Source organism: Carettochelys insculpta, chromosome 6 (assembly GCF_033958435.1).
Source record: "Carettochelys insculpta isolate YL-2023 chromosome 6, ASM3395843v1, whole genome shotgun sequence".
Lineage (NCBI taxonomy): Eukaryota > Metazoa > Chordata > Testudines > Carettochelyidae > Carettochelys > Carettochelys insculpta.
Genome location: NC_134142.1, coordinates 19,058,397 through 19,072,808, shown reverse-complemented (window position 1 = coordinate 19,072,808; position 14,412 = coordinate 19,058,397). Strand labels below are relative to the sequence as shown.

At 43.5% G+C, this 14,412-nt stretch overlaps 1 protein-coding gene across 4 annotated transcripts in view; it reads right to left on the bottom strand.

Moving 5' to 3' along the window:
* AKT1 (AKT serine/threonine kinase 1) overlaps positions 1–14,412 on the bottom strand; it is a 153,281-nt gene that overhangs the window by 94,212 nt on the left and 44,657 nt on the right. Inside the window, exon 1 of one of the 4 annotated variants that reach the window (XM_074996394.1) lies at positions 677–695. The exons of 1 other annotated variant lie outside the window; for it this stretch is intronic. The gene's annotated coding sequence lies outside the window, so the exon portion shown is untranslated. 2 more of the 4 variants (XM_074996391.1, XM_074996392.1) reach the window with 2 other exon arrangements.

The window sequence follows — 14,412 nt, the reverse complement described above, 5'->3', positions numbered from 1 at the left end:
GGGAGACCCCAGCAGCTTCAGTCACGAGCTGGCCCCCGAAGCAGCAGCTTCCTGCCTGCCAAGCCGCCTCTCCCCCCGCACGCACACACGCCCGCCCAGGCACCAGCCCCAGCCGCCCCAGCCCCCGGCGGGCTCACCCCGCCTGGGCACCGCCGCCACTGCAGCGCACGGCGCCGCAGCCGAGGCCCGGCCCCAGGGGAGCCGCGCACGGCAGCCCCCCGCGCGCTGCGCCAGGGGCCGGGCGCAGCAGGCCACGGCGCTCTCTCCAGCCGCCGAGAAGCCCGGCGCGAGGCGGCGATGGGGGGAGGGGGGCGGCTTCCCCGGCGCTCGGGCCTAAGCGGGCTCGCGCAGCCTCCGGCTCACCATCCCCGGCTGCGCCGCCGCTCCTCAGCCCCCTGCCTGCCGCAGGGGGTCAGCCCATGGAGCGCGCGCGCGCGCGCGCGGGCCGGCCGGACCCCCGCCCAGCCGCCGGGCCGCCTCCGGCCGGGAGCAGAGGGGGGCGGCCGGGTGCCGAGCCGCGCGCTGGTGCCCCAGCCACCCGCTGCCGCCGCTCCCGGCTCAGCCAGCCTGCGCTCGCCTCGTCCCTCCTCCGCCCGCCCGCGCGCACACACACACACACACACACACACACACACACGGGCTGAGCCTGGCCCCGGCGCTGCCTGCGGGGTCCTACCGCCCGCGGGATCTGGCTGCCCCTCCGTAGAGCCCGCCGCCGGGCTGGGGGCGTTTGTGCTGCGGCGCTGCGCCCGAACCGCCCCCCTCGGCCGGTGCTGTTCCAGCGGGGCAGGCGGCGTGGGGAAGTTGGCCGGCTTCCCCCGCCCCGCGCAGTCCCTTCGCCTGCTCCCTGCTGCTCGCCGACGGCCCAAGCTCGGCCCCCCACGCCGCTGCCCAACACACACACACGGGGAAGAGGGACCAGAGTTCGATCTGTGGGGGGGAGTGTTTGGTTCTCTTTGTACGGTGGGGCCGCATTGGGGATCATCACCACCACAAATGCTGCGTGGCCCGCTCTCCCAGTGTTTGGGGTTTTCAGTGAAGCCCCAGCACTTGAAGTCATTGGGGAATGGGAGAATTTTAGTTTTCATTTTAAAAGGGTTTTTTTTTTGTTTTGTTTTCTTTTAAGGCCTTATGATTCTTGTGGAGATAGGCCTGAAAATGTAATCCAAGTGGCTTCCGAAAGATAAGTCAACTAAAAGAACCTCTTACCCTGGGCAGAATGTTTTTGAAAATATTGAGTGAATTTTAAGCCAGTTTCCAGTGATTTGTTATGATTTGTTATTCATGGGATTGAGGACAGCCTGCTGCACTCAGTGATGGCCAGAAGCAACCAGAAGTGAGGACAATTGGGAGATACAGGCCAGGGAGAGAAACTAAGGTTAGGTCTACACTTGGCAAAGTAAGTCGACCACAGATCCGCAATTCTAGCTAGGGTAATTGACGTATCTGTACTCAGCTAAATTGGTTGTCAATACTGAGGAAGGTCTATGAGAGAGTTTTTCCCGTTGACCTCCCTTAGTCTTCATATTTCAACTGCGAACCCTGAGAGGTCAATTTCACGTGTCCATACTAGACATGCAAAACCGAACCCCAAATCAACCATCAGGTCAATCTTCCAGGATAGTGTAGATGAAGTCCGAGAGACAGGAGGTATCATGACTGGGGGAAGCAACATATAAATACATTAAAACTATCCTAAAGGAAACAGATTAGCAGCAGTAATTCTCAAATGTTATAGAGAGGAGTGTAATACCATTCTCCTCCTGCATATGCTTCACCAAAGAGAAGTTATTCAGTAAGCTTATTACTTGTTTTACCATATAGACTAGACTTTTTCATATTTAGGCTTCAGGCACGCAAATATACACATGAGCATCCTTTGAAATTCAAGGGACCTTCATGCACATACAGTTCTGGTATACAGATGAAATTGCAGATCTGGAGTCCCATATAGTAATCTCTTTCTTATCCGGCAGCCCTGGGGACTAGAAAGTTGATGGATATTCAGATATTCTGGATAATAGAGAGGTATACCTAGCAATGCATAACACTCATCAAAAACACGATTAGATATTGATAAACAAATTTATGCGAAGTACTTTATTTACCAACAACAGTAATACAGTGTAAACTTACACTGTATTTGCTGTATTTATTTGTATTTACATTCACTATACTGTACTTATGGAAAACATAACTAAAATTTTCTTATGGTTAAAATGCCAATTATTTGAGAGTTCTGGAGGATAGAATGCTGGATATGGAAGAGTTTACTGTAATTGCAAGAACTATTTACTCTGCTGAAGTGTGTCTCAAGACACTCATGCATCTGATGAAGCTATCTTTGCCCACGAAGGTTTATGCTCCAAAATATCTGTTAGTCTATAAGGTGCCACAAGACTTCTTGTTGTTTTCGAAAGAAAGCTTTTCCATTCCATTAGACTTAATTGTTTATCTGAGAGAGCATGTTCCTAAGGAGATAAAATGAAATGAGTCAGGAGATATTACTGAATAGGTGGATTCAAATTTTCCCTTGATTCATGAGGAAATGTGTGCTTTAGAATTATCTGAGGATATCAAAGCACTTTACAAAAGTGAATAGTAAGGTATGGTTCAAAGCAAAGTCAGAAATGGAGATTAAAACCCTGATTCTACAAATATTAAGAACTGCCTTGTTGGCTTAAACCAATTATCCATCTAGTGCAGTATTCTGTCTCCAACAGTGGCACATACCAGAGCTTCAGGAATACTGTACAGTAATGCAAATGAAATGTAGGATGGAACAGATTGTTTAGCATAAACAATTAACACATATTGCAAGGAACAATTCAAGGTAAATGGACAAATAAACAGCTCTGCAGTCATGGGACAAAAAGAGGGGGTTAGAGGGCTACAGATTATTATGAACCATTAATCAGGCATCTTTATTAAGACCATGGTTTTTTAGTGTCTAGTAAAATTATGAATCAGTGAGGTATGGCTTACGTTTACAAAATCCATGCTGATTCTTCATCAACAATCGTGTTCATCTATGTGTGATTATTCTGTTCTTTACTATAGTGTCTACCAGTTTGCCCAGTAGTGAAGTTGGGCTCACCAGCCTGTAGTCGACAGCTGTGTTCCCTCTGATCTTTCCCATCTAAGTGCAGAATGTGTCTTATGTGTAGAGTGATATATGTGAATGTGCACCTGTAGTAGTAACAAAGAAACTAGCTGTGGGTGCTCTGCTCATCACCTGGGCAGCATTTAAATTTCTTCTGAGCAGTCACAAAAGCACACAGCTTTCAGGGAATACGGGTTGTCAGGATCATCTTTGGAACCCTTTTTAAAAACCAGTGGTATGTTAGCTACCTTCCAGTGATCTGTTACAGAAGCTTTATTCAGTGATAGCTTACATGCCACAATTAGTAGTTTTTAAAATTTCATATCTGATTTCTTTCAGAACTCTTGAGTTAATATTGTCTGGTCCTTCTGACTCTCATTGTTAAATGTATCAATTTGTTCTAAAATATCTTCTGTAGACACATGAATGAGATGTACACCAAAGACATCCTTTTTGGGTGACAAATCTGAAGTCAATGCCTCTATTCGCATGCTTAAAGTTACATCCTGACACTGCAAGCATGTATGTAAGTAATTTTCTCATGATCACAAAGTAAAATTGTGGTTGCACTGAGAATACAACTAAATCTTGTTAGGCACAATCTCCTGCCCAAACCAGTAGATTAAGTTGCTTTCCATAAATTAGTTTCGGAGGAAACATCTGATTATACCAGCTGAATTCTTTGGCAGTCACATAACAAGAGAGTTACGATCTAATGTTACAGAACTGCACACGTGTCCCAGTCATTAGTAATGCCCCATTCTATTGGTGCTGTTAAATTACAAGGCTTCCCCAAGAGTTTACAAACATATCTAAGAAAGAATTTACAATCTAAAACCCAATCCACTTTCAGGAGAGGGGTTTGAACATTTTCTCACCATCCTTACCCAACACCTCTAAAAGGGTTGTAAGGTAATGAAGTTAATTGTTTATGTGCAGTGATTTCTAATGATCTTAAATTGCACTGAAGAGGTCTTTAGAGCTATGGAAATTTTAAATACCTTGCTAGTGCCCTCTGTTATCAACATATCATATAATACAATAATGGTTTGCATTTGTACAGCACATTTTGTACAGATTCCCAATGTGTCTTATAAATATTGATAAGTAACATAGACATCAGAGTCCCTCAGTAGGGTACTTTACAATCCCTTTTAAAAATAGGTAAACTAAGGACAGAAAGGTTGAGTGGCTTGCCCCAGTTTAAGTAGGGAATTAATGGCAATAGAGTGGTTGAAGGAATGGCGTCTTGGAATCCATACTTCCAGTGTTCCAGTCACTAGATAATATTGGCTGTGCAATAATAATGGCCCACAATACTGGATTTTAAAATTATAGAACTGCAGTGTTTTGAGCCTTTGCTAACTATAAACTATTGCTAACTCTTATAATTTATAAGAGTTTAAATGCAGCTCTGTGATGAAAAGTGAGTCTGTGAAAATGTGACTGACATTTTTTGTTTTTCCTTAGCCAATTTGCTTTGTGAAGTAGTTAAAAGATGGAGTTTTTTTAATCAGACTGTAAATGCTGAAAACTCAGCTTGGGTTGTGAGAGACAAGTTCGGTTCTTTCAGAACCATAAAATGGCCAGCAATAATTTACATTTCTGTGACTGCAACTTAGTTAGCAAGTATATTGCTGATGTAGAAGCCAGAAAAGAATTCATTACACTTTCCTACAGCTCAGTTGACTCTACACTGCTAACACAAATAGAAAGGGATAAAAATGTATTAGCCTCAACAAAGTCAACAAATCTGACTCTGAATACACACAAGTTCAAATCTGTTCAGAATGCCCGTCGAATGATTATACACAGCCTCCAAAATCAGCAGCCAAACCCTGTATCCTCTGCTACCCATTTTCTTCTCATAATTCATTCTAGTGGGTTTATCTAAGCAGTTACACCATGGACCTCACAATGGTTCCTAGATTCCAAGGCCAGAAGAGACTATTGTAGTTCACCTTCCATATAACACAGGCCGCAGAACTTCCCCAGAATAATTACTCTCAGATTTAGAAATTTACACCTTATTTCCAATCTGAATCTACTTTCAACATCCAGACAGTGGATTGTGTTATACCTATCTCTGCCAGACTGAAAAGGCCATTATTAAATATTTGTTCCTGACGTAGGTATTTATAGGTTGTAATCAGGTCACCCTTTAACTTTCTATTTGTTTAGCTAAATAAACTGAGCTCCTTGAGTTTCTCTCTGTAAAGCAGTAGTGGTCAACTTGCAGCCCATCAGCCACATGCAGCCCGTCAGAATAATTCACCAATGGATCAGGAGAAATTTTGACGTTGAGTGTCTGCAGGCATGGCCCACTGCAGATCCCATTGGCTGTGGTTCACTGCTCCTGGCCATTAGGAACTGCGGAAAGTGGCATGGACCATTGCACTGGGAGCTCATATTCAGACAATTATTCAGCATAATCCCCAAATCTTTTTCAGAGTCACCACTTCCCAGGATAGAGTCCTGCATGCTGTAAATATGAATTACATTCTTTGTCCCCAGATGTATACATTATCAGTTAGGCATACTACAAAAATGCCAAATGGATCTTTGTACATAACCCTCCACCTCCACCACCCAAAGAACCCCCAAGAGCCCCTCACAACAATGAAGCACCATGAGAATCCCTAATGGGAAAGCAAAGCAGGAGAGGGGGATTCATTCTTTCCTGTGTTGGGAAAGTGGGGAGTGTTTGTTTCTTCTTTTCCACCAAAACTACAACTACAATCAACACATCGCTGTAACTCTTCCCTATTGGTGAAGAAGCGTTGCTGAGATGACATTGCATATGACTGATCACTGATGTATGCTTGAGTGGATTAGCATAAATTTTAAAATCTGCTACTTCAGATTATATGCGTGGGACCTAGACGTGTGGGGGGCGGGTTCAGAACCTCCTGGCTTGATATGGTTTCCATTATATACAGGGTTTACAGTTTGGTTCAATGGCACTCAGCACCCACCACTGCACAAACTGTTCCAGCACCCTCCTTCAGATAGGAAACCAGCTGATTTTGCAAGAAATTGTGGGGCGTGCCATACCACCTTCTCTAGGGCCAGATCCAACACCCTCTGAAGACACAGGAAATTTTTCCATTGACATTAATGTGAATGAGAGGGGCCATCACAGTTTTGTTGTCTGCAGGATGGAAATACACTGAAAAGGAAGAGGCAGAGGTAAATCCTGCTGCGTCACTTCTTTTCCCAGGTCTGTGAGCACTCTTAGGCTTGCCACTAAATGTCAAGCATATATTTACCTGTAGATTGATATGAGTTGGAATATGAGGCCATCACTCTAAAACTTAACCTTGGGTGGATTAAAAAGAAGCTAAAACTCTAAGTGTGGAGCCTGTAGCATATTAAATAGACCTTAATGAAAACTGACAGATAAATCTAGAAGAAAATTAGTCCAATGGATTCATTTCTTTTCTGTGGCCCAAATTGTCTAATCAGATCCGTGGTCTGTGCTAACAGGTCTGATTGTAGGCTATGGGCTACATTTCTTGCCCGCCACTGCTTTTTTTAATCAATTCTTGTTCCGATTGGTAAGCTCCCCAGTCACTTTGGAGCACAAATTTTGTAGAATTTCCCACACTAATAAAGCAGCAGGTTCAGAGGTAATATCACTCAAGCAAAGGCAAATATCATCCCTGAGAGAGAAAAATAAACCTCATTTTATTTGCTAAAAAGGAAGTGTTTTAAAACAGCAACAGATCATTTAGATTTACCAGGTGCTTACTTATACTGATATTAGAGATGGGTTCAACCTGCAAACTTCTGGATCTGAACTTCCCTCAAAATTTTGGGGGTGTTCAGATTTAAGGCTTAGGTTCATGTTTATCTCTAAAAACATGAAAGTACTCTAGATAAAATACCTAGGTAAAGTAGGAAGTGTCTGCCTTGCAATAGCAGTTGGGACATGTGTTAAGGAGTGAAGTAAAACATGGCATTTTCCCTCTGAGAACAATGAAGTCACTGGAGAATTGTTATAAATGCATTCATTCATTGTGAGTTTTATAATACAATTCTCACCAATGACATTACAGTCTATGAACCCTGTTTTTCAGGGAAGTCCCTAGGTTTCCCTAAACACTTCCTCAAATTTCATATATGTTTACTGTGGTTTATCAAATACTAGAGACAAGGTGTGCAAACTTTTCCCCTGGTATTATATTACCATAAAAATACTGCATCAATAGGTGAATGGCAAAGAATGGCTGGATTACCAGAATGTAAATCAATGGAGTAGTCTGAAACAGACCCTTCTATCCTAATCCATTGTTAAAAATATAGTGATAAGATATAAATTTATGACAGTTTTAAACTGTTTACTTTCAAACATTTTACTTATGTAACTTCAGACAGCATATTTATTCCCAATGACAGGGAATAAAAATCCATGAGCAAATTGAAGCCTTGGAACTAAATTAACCCTTGACATTATAGGTACTAATCCTGTTGTGTTATGAGCTAGTGGTAAATTTGTTGTTCTGTCTTTCAAAAGATATATTTCACGGAACCAAAAAAACACCAGTAAAGAGCTGAAAGGTGAACTCTTGATCTCAATGAAGTCAATGAGATTTACCACTGGTTTCAACAGAGCCAGGATTTCTGCCTACCTAGTTGTAGCTTTTGAATAAAAATGACTTTTCATTAGCACAATATCTAATTTGATAGAAAAACAAAAATAAAGGAACAACTTCCAGGTGCAAAACCTAGACACCAACAACTATAATTCTAAACTGGAAAAGTTGAAAGGGATGTTAAAAATGAGAATTTCTGGAAGAGCCACACAACAATTAACTAACACTCCTGAGAAATTCACATTGTAAGTAATCAAATGTATCATTACTTATTATTTGGTTTGCACTTTTCCAATAACATTGGCCCAAAGAGCTGAAAGAGCTGATTAAAATAATATTTTAAACAGATGATAGACCTGGACTAGTCCACCTTAACTAAAACATTTGCTGGAAGTATTTCCCAATGCTTTGAGCAAGCTCTCTGCATGGTCTTATGGGAGACCTTGGTTTACTTTCTAGTGTCTGTTTCCTGCTCTCCATGACGAGAAAATTGAGGAAGCAGTATGGTTTCTTCAGCTGGAGGAAGGGGAAGTAGAAATACTTCCTAAGAACTCAGTAGCAGTTTCTATGTCTGTCAGGCCTGGTTGTGAGCTGCCAGGAGTGGGCCAGAGAGTCGAAGGTCAGACTGGAGCTAGGCCAGGTCAAAACTGCAAAATGGAAGTCCCTTTCCAAACTGAAGTCCAATGGCACCTTATAGACTGACAGATATTTTGGAGCGTAAGCTTTCGTGGACAAAGATCCACTTCTCTTTGCCCACAAAAGGTTATGCTCCAAAATATCTGTTAATCTATAAGGTGCCACAGGACTTTTTGTTGTTCTCAAAGACACAGACTAACACAGCTACCTCTGTGATACTTTCCAAACTGCAACACATTATTAAAGACCTACAACCTATCCTTAATGAGGATGCCACACTCCAGAAGGCCCTAGGTGACAGGCCTGTTCTCTCCTACAGACAACCTCCCAACCTTATGAGGATTCTCACCCACAACCACAGTTTATACCGCAGCAACACCAATCCTGGAACTTTTCCTTGCAACAAAGCCCATTGCCAGCTTTGTCCACAGATCTATTCTGGAGATACCATCACTAGACCTAACCAGGTTGTTCACAGAGTCACAGGCACATTCTCCTGTTCCTCAACCAACATCATATATGCCATCATGTGCCAACAATGCCCAGATGCTTTGTATATTGGACAGACTTCAAACTCTCTTAGACAAAGAATTAATGAGCACAAAACAGACATAAAAACACTCCTAATCCACAAACTGGTCAGCCAGCATTTTAATGGAGTGGGCCATTCTGTTAATGACCTGAAGGTTTGTGCCTTACTGAAGAGGAATTTTCACACTACTTTGGAAAGAGAGGCTGCTGAACTCTCTTTTATATTCAAATTTGACACATTACCACGTGGTTTAAACCGGGATGCGAATTTTCTGGGTCATTATAGGGGCTCTTTTGCAAACTTGGCTAAATCTAATTCTTGACTCCCCACCAACCTTCTGCCCCTCTACTCTCTGATTTGCTCACCTTGATAATATTTTTCTGATTTGTTGACCTTGATTACTATTTTTTGGTTCTCTATGCCTTAAATATTGAGTCTGTTCTGTTACGGCTGTGGTCTGAAGAAGGGGGTCTGTCCCACAAAAGCTCACCTAATAAATTATTTTGTTAGTCTTTAACATGCTACTTTACTGCATTTTTTATAGTATATAGACTAGCACGACTTTCTCTCTGTTACTTTCCAATCTGAGTTAATGAGGGGAGAAATGGGGTCAGGCTAGGCTCAGCAGTGGTCCTAAGATAAGATCAGGGTGAGTTCAAGAGCCAAGAGTCTGGGATCCAGACAAATTACAGAGAGGAGTGGTGATGGGTTCTGAGAAAGAAAAGAATACCAGAGGTCTACATTGCTTAGACAAGCCCCAGTCACGCCTACCTCATTTAATGGAGAGCACCAGCCAATCAAGAAATCACAAAGGGCTGTCATTCATCCCCTTCGGGCCTTAACCTCTCAATACTTTTTGGTGGCAGCTTTCCATAGCGATGTGGCATTATTGTCTGCCCCAGAGCTGGCAGTCCTCAATTCTAGGCCTGTGGGTTAGGGTGACCAGATACCTTGTTTTTAAAAGGACAGTCCCATATTTAAGGCCTCCTGCAGGTGTCCCTGTTGGGAGATGGCATTTAAATGGGCAAATTGTCACATATTTTCTGACTCTCTCCCCTCCCACCAGATCCTTGCTCCCCGGCTGCCCACCCACCAGCAGTGAGGGGGGAAGGGATCCAGTGACGGATGGTGGTGATGAGTGAAAAGCTGATGACTGGGAAAAGCGGCAACGTGTGGGACTGGATACTTCCCCAGCTGATCCATCAATGCAGACATTGCTGCATGCCAGATCTTGGCCCTTTACATGCTCCCCTCTCCTCCACCCCTGTTTCCAGCCAGCCCTGACTGCTTGCTGTGGTGGCTGATGAGTGTGGGCATGTGGTGGCTGGTTAAGTGTCACCTCTGCTGCCCTCCCATTTACCTTTACATGCTTCCTTCTCACTGCTGTGCCTGTTCACACCCAGCCCCAGCCCTGCTCCTCCTCCATATCTCCCCCAGTGGGGTGCATCCCACTCCCAGCACTCTGTGGAGAGACAGCCCCTAGTCAGATCATTCAGCTCACCAACGGCCATCTGGTAGGCTCCTTTCTTTCCCCACTGCCTTTCTCTGGGCTGGCACCCAGGGAAAGCACAAGAACCTCTGACCTCAGCACTAGACAAGAGGGGCCAAGCTCTGCATGTGTCAAAGCCCCATACTGTGCTGGCAAGGGGAAGCTTCTCCACCTCTCAGCTAGCTCTGGATTGGCAGGGAGGAAGCTATTTCTAGCCTGTTTGTGCCCTGACCCTGCAGGTCCCCAGACAGGTGCTTAGCACCTTCTTCACATGCCATCCCTGCCTCAGGTCCTGTCCCCAGGAGTGCAGGGCCGCTCTGTCTCCAGGCACCCTCCCCTGCTAAGCCACCTCTCTGGATGGCTTTGCTGAAGCCACTGCAGTAGATTTCGTGCCCCTTGTGCTCAGTGCATGCTTAGGGCTTAACCACTTCATGCACATCCTGTAGCCAGGGGACAGGAGACAGCTGGATTATGTCAGAGGCCAACGTCAGCTTGGAGGTGTTAATCAACTTTTTACACTGTGCGGGCATGAAGGAACAAGCCACTTTTAGCTATGGGAGCTGGAGTGATGGGGAGGTAGTGATGACTTCTGTGAAAACACGGGACAGGTCATTTCTACCCCTACCCTCCTTCAGCTGAAATCATCTCTCATCCCCCTCTTCCCACATGGTGCTGAGAGGCTGCTGCTGGCCACGTTGTGATTTGAGCCTCAACAGAAGTCTGGGAGTGGGGCCTGAGACCTAGCATGTCTCCCACATGTTGCCTTGAGAAGACATAGCACCAGGTACCAGCAGGGGCAGGTCCATCCCAGGGGACAAGCAGGGCATGGAAATGGAGAGACCTGCATAGGGAAACTTGGGTCAGGTGGAAATGAGGGAACCTTTGGTCTTAAGTTCTAGGCTATGGGTTCTTACTGCTCCAAAGGATGTATCTTATATTTCTCCTGAGGGGGAAGGATGGTGGCTGTGACACAGGCCAAAAAACACAGGGAGTACAGTAACTGAATTGGTTAGATAAAGAACATGCTAAAGTAGCAAACACATTAGTTCTGTCCCTTACATCTCCAAATTTATCAATCAGCACAGTAGTACCCAGAAGTCCTGTCAGGATAAAGGTGCTCCCATGATGGACGCGGGACATGAACACACAGGAAGTTCTTGCTCTGAACAGACAGGAGTCTTCTGAAGAGGTTACAGTCTGCTTTGAAGAGCTGATTTTTCCTCCCTTTGTAATTACCATGTCTGCTATGTCTTCTTTTTTGGAGAACTTGCATGAAAATGCCAAAATTTGCAATAGTATTTTGGAAGTGAGAGCTAAATCTTATTAGTTACATAAAAATAAAAAACATACGAAGTTTTATCATTAAGATATATACGTATCCCTAAAGTCTGGCAATAGAAAAAAGTAAGATTCTTGTAGAAGACTTCAGTCACTCATATTGCTGCTTTCTGTCAACCAGTAAATGTAAAGGGATATTAATGTAACTGTGTTAGCAGACATCAGAGAGGTTGTGCTAGCAGTGATTCCTGTGGTAAATTTCCATTTCGTTCCTGCTGCTAGGCCTCCCTATTGAACAAAAGTTCCATTGCGCTATATTGATTCTTGCACTATTGGTTCCCCAGTAAAAACTAACAGATTGAAGGTTTCTCATGGAGTATTCTTGTGTTTCCTCAAGGAAAAGAGATTTTATTTTCCATCAGACAGTCCCACACAGAGGCACTATGATGAGAGGTGCTTTATGTATACTGATAGATTTCCTAGGGTTTTTGTGTCTAATGACCATGTCTACACTTAGGAAAAACTTTGAAATAGCCATGCTAATGGCCAAATCAAAGGATACTAATGAGGCACTCAAATGAATATTCAGCTCCTCATTAGCATGCTGTCCTTTTTGAAAGGACCCTACAAATATCAAAATCCCCTTATTCCTGTCAGCTGACACTTATGAGAAACAAGCCAAACTAACAATGGCCATTTGAGCAAAAGTGTGGAATAAATGGATTCTGCTTAATTCATAACAAGCAGCTGTAAATGCATATCTGTATATATAGAAATAATATATATTTGAATGCATCCCTCTTCCTTATACTTTACAGATCATTTGTTTTCTTAGATTCTGACCCTGCAAACACTTTTATTATTAATTATTATCATTATTATTTGCATTACCATAAAACTCAGGAGATCTAGTCATGGACCAAGACTCCTTTGCTCTAGATACTGCGCAAACACAGAACAAGAAGACAACCTCTGCCCCAGAGAATTTACGCATGTGCTTTACTTTCCATGGTATAGCTAAATCAAATGGGACATTAATTGAGCTATACAGGGGTATAACGTTAAGCAGATGCTTAGGTCTTTGCACAACGAAAGCCTTACATTCCAAGGAACAGTCTCTTAATATGTCTTTGTGCAGTGCCTAGCACAACGTGACCTCAATCCCAATTGGAGTCCCAACTGTAATACAAATATTAACTATTGAAAATAGTAACAAGGCCAATGGTAATAGAGGATCAGTCCTGCTGTCTGTCTTGCAGCAGTCAGGCTCTTAATCTGTGGTAGGGTGAAGGACTCTGCTTTATTTTTCAATGAGACACATGGCAAGACAGGCAAACTATTTTCTTTTCTGCTGGCTTTGATCTGCCTCTTATATATTGTTCCAGCAGCAGCGGCATAGTCAGTGAGGACAGAGTAATGTCATAGAATGGCTGGAGCTTCTTTAGGCTCTGATGAAATCTTAGCACTTACCCACTGAGCATGATCACAGTTCTTTGCCAGTCCCATAGCTGTTTTTAATGTTCTTTTCACCCACCCACCTCTTCAATTAACAAAGAGCCTACTCCTTGCTAAGGAATATTTATGTGCAATATTTGTTTGGTGGGGGTTTGTGACTTTCACTCTTGTTAATTGTTTTTGAGCTATCTTTCAGCCTACTCCCCTTCCTCCCCCAAACGTATCCATCTATTTATCTATGCCTGCATCTACATGGAGGTGTGCTGCTGGCAGCATGATGCAAAAGAGTGCTCTTGAAAATGTAAATTGCCGGTCATTTGCATATTTGCACAGCTAATTTGCATAGCTGTGTGAGATTGCCCTGCTGCAGAGGCTGCTCCCAGCAGAAAACAAGCTATGCAGATGTGGCTCAGCTGGTGAAAACCCCTTTGTTGGCAGCCCCTTATGCCTGGATTAAATCCTCCTCATATTTTTCAGGAAGAAGGGTGCTTTCAAAAATGGGGCTTGTTTTTGAACGAACCCTATCTACACTGCTTGTTTTTTTTCTGAAAACAGCGTCTGTAGAACAGCAAGTGGCTGCCATTCTGCAAATGAGGCACACATATGTAAATTAGCACCTCATTTGCATTTCCGATTGGCTGCATTTGCATTCCCCTTGTGAAAGGGGAATGTAGTGTAGACACAGCCTGTCTGTAGCTATATGAAATAAAGGAAGTCTTAAGACTTGATTCAGCAAAACGCTAAGCACATGCTCAAACTTGCTCATGTATCCCATTGGCTTCTTTGTTGAAGCCTGACTTGAAAAAGGTCATTTTATGTGGTCATTTAATGTATTAATGTTCATGAATCTTACATGAAAATAAAACAATCACATATCTTCTCTCTCTCTTTATCTCTCTTATTAATATAATTATATGGCAATTTTCATCAGATATCAAAGCCCTTTACAAAAGAGGTCAGTATTATTCCTCATTGCAGCTGGAGAAAGTAAACCACAGAGAGGTGAAGTAAAGTCACTTGCCCACTGTCACTCAACAAGCTAGTGGCGGAGTTGGGAATAGAATCCATGTTTCTTGAGTCCCTGTGCTTGTTTCCATCCACTAGACCACACTGTTAAGTAGGCAAAACCTGACTCCCTTCACACCGCACAATTAACTAACATATTCATCCCTGTAGTCATTACCCTTTGTCACCTTTCTGTTCCCATAAATCCTGTGACTTGTACGACTATCTTGTCCCTATTTAGGTAATCTGCTGCCCATGGGTGGACCCTTATGCCTCCGTAGAGCTGCACTGAAATCACTGGAGCTCTACATAGAAGCAA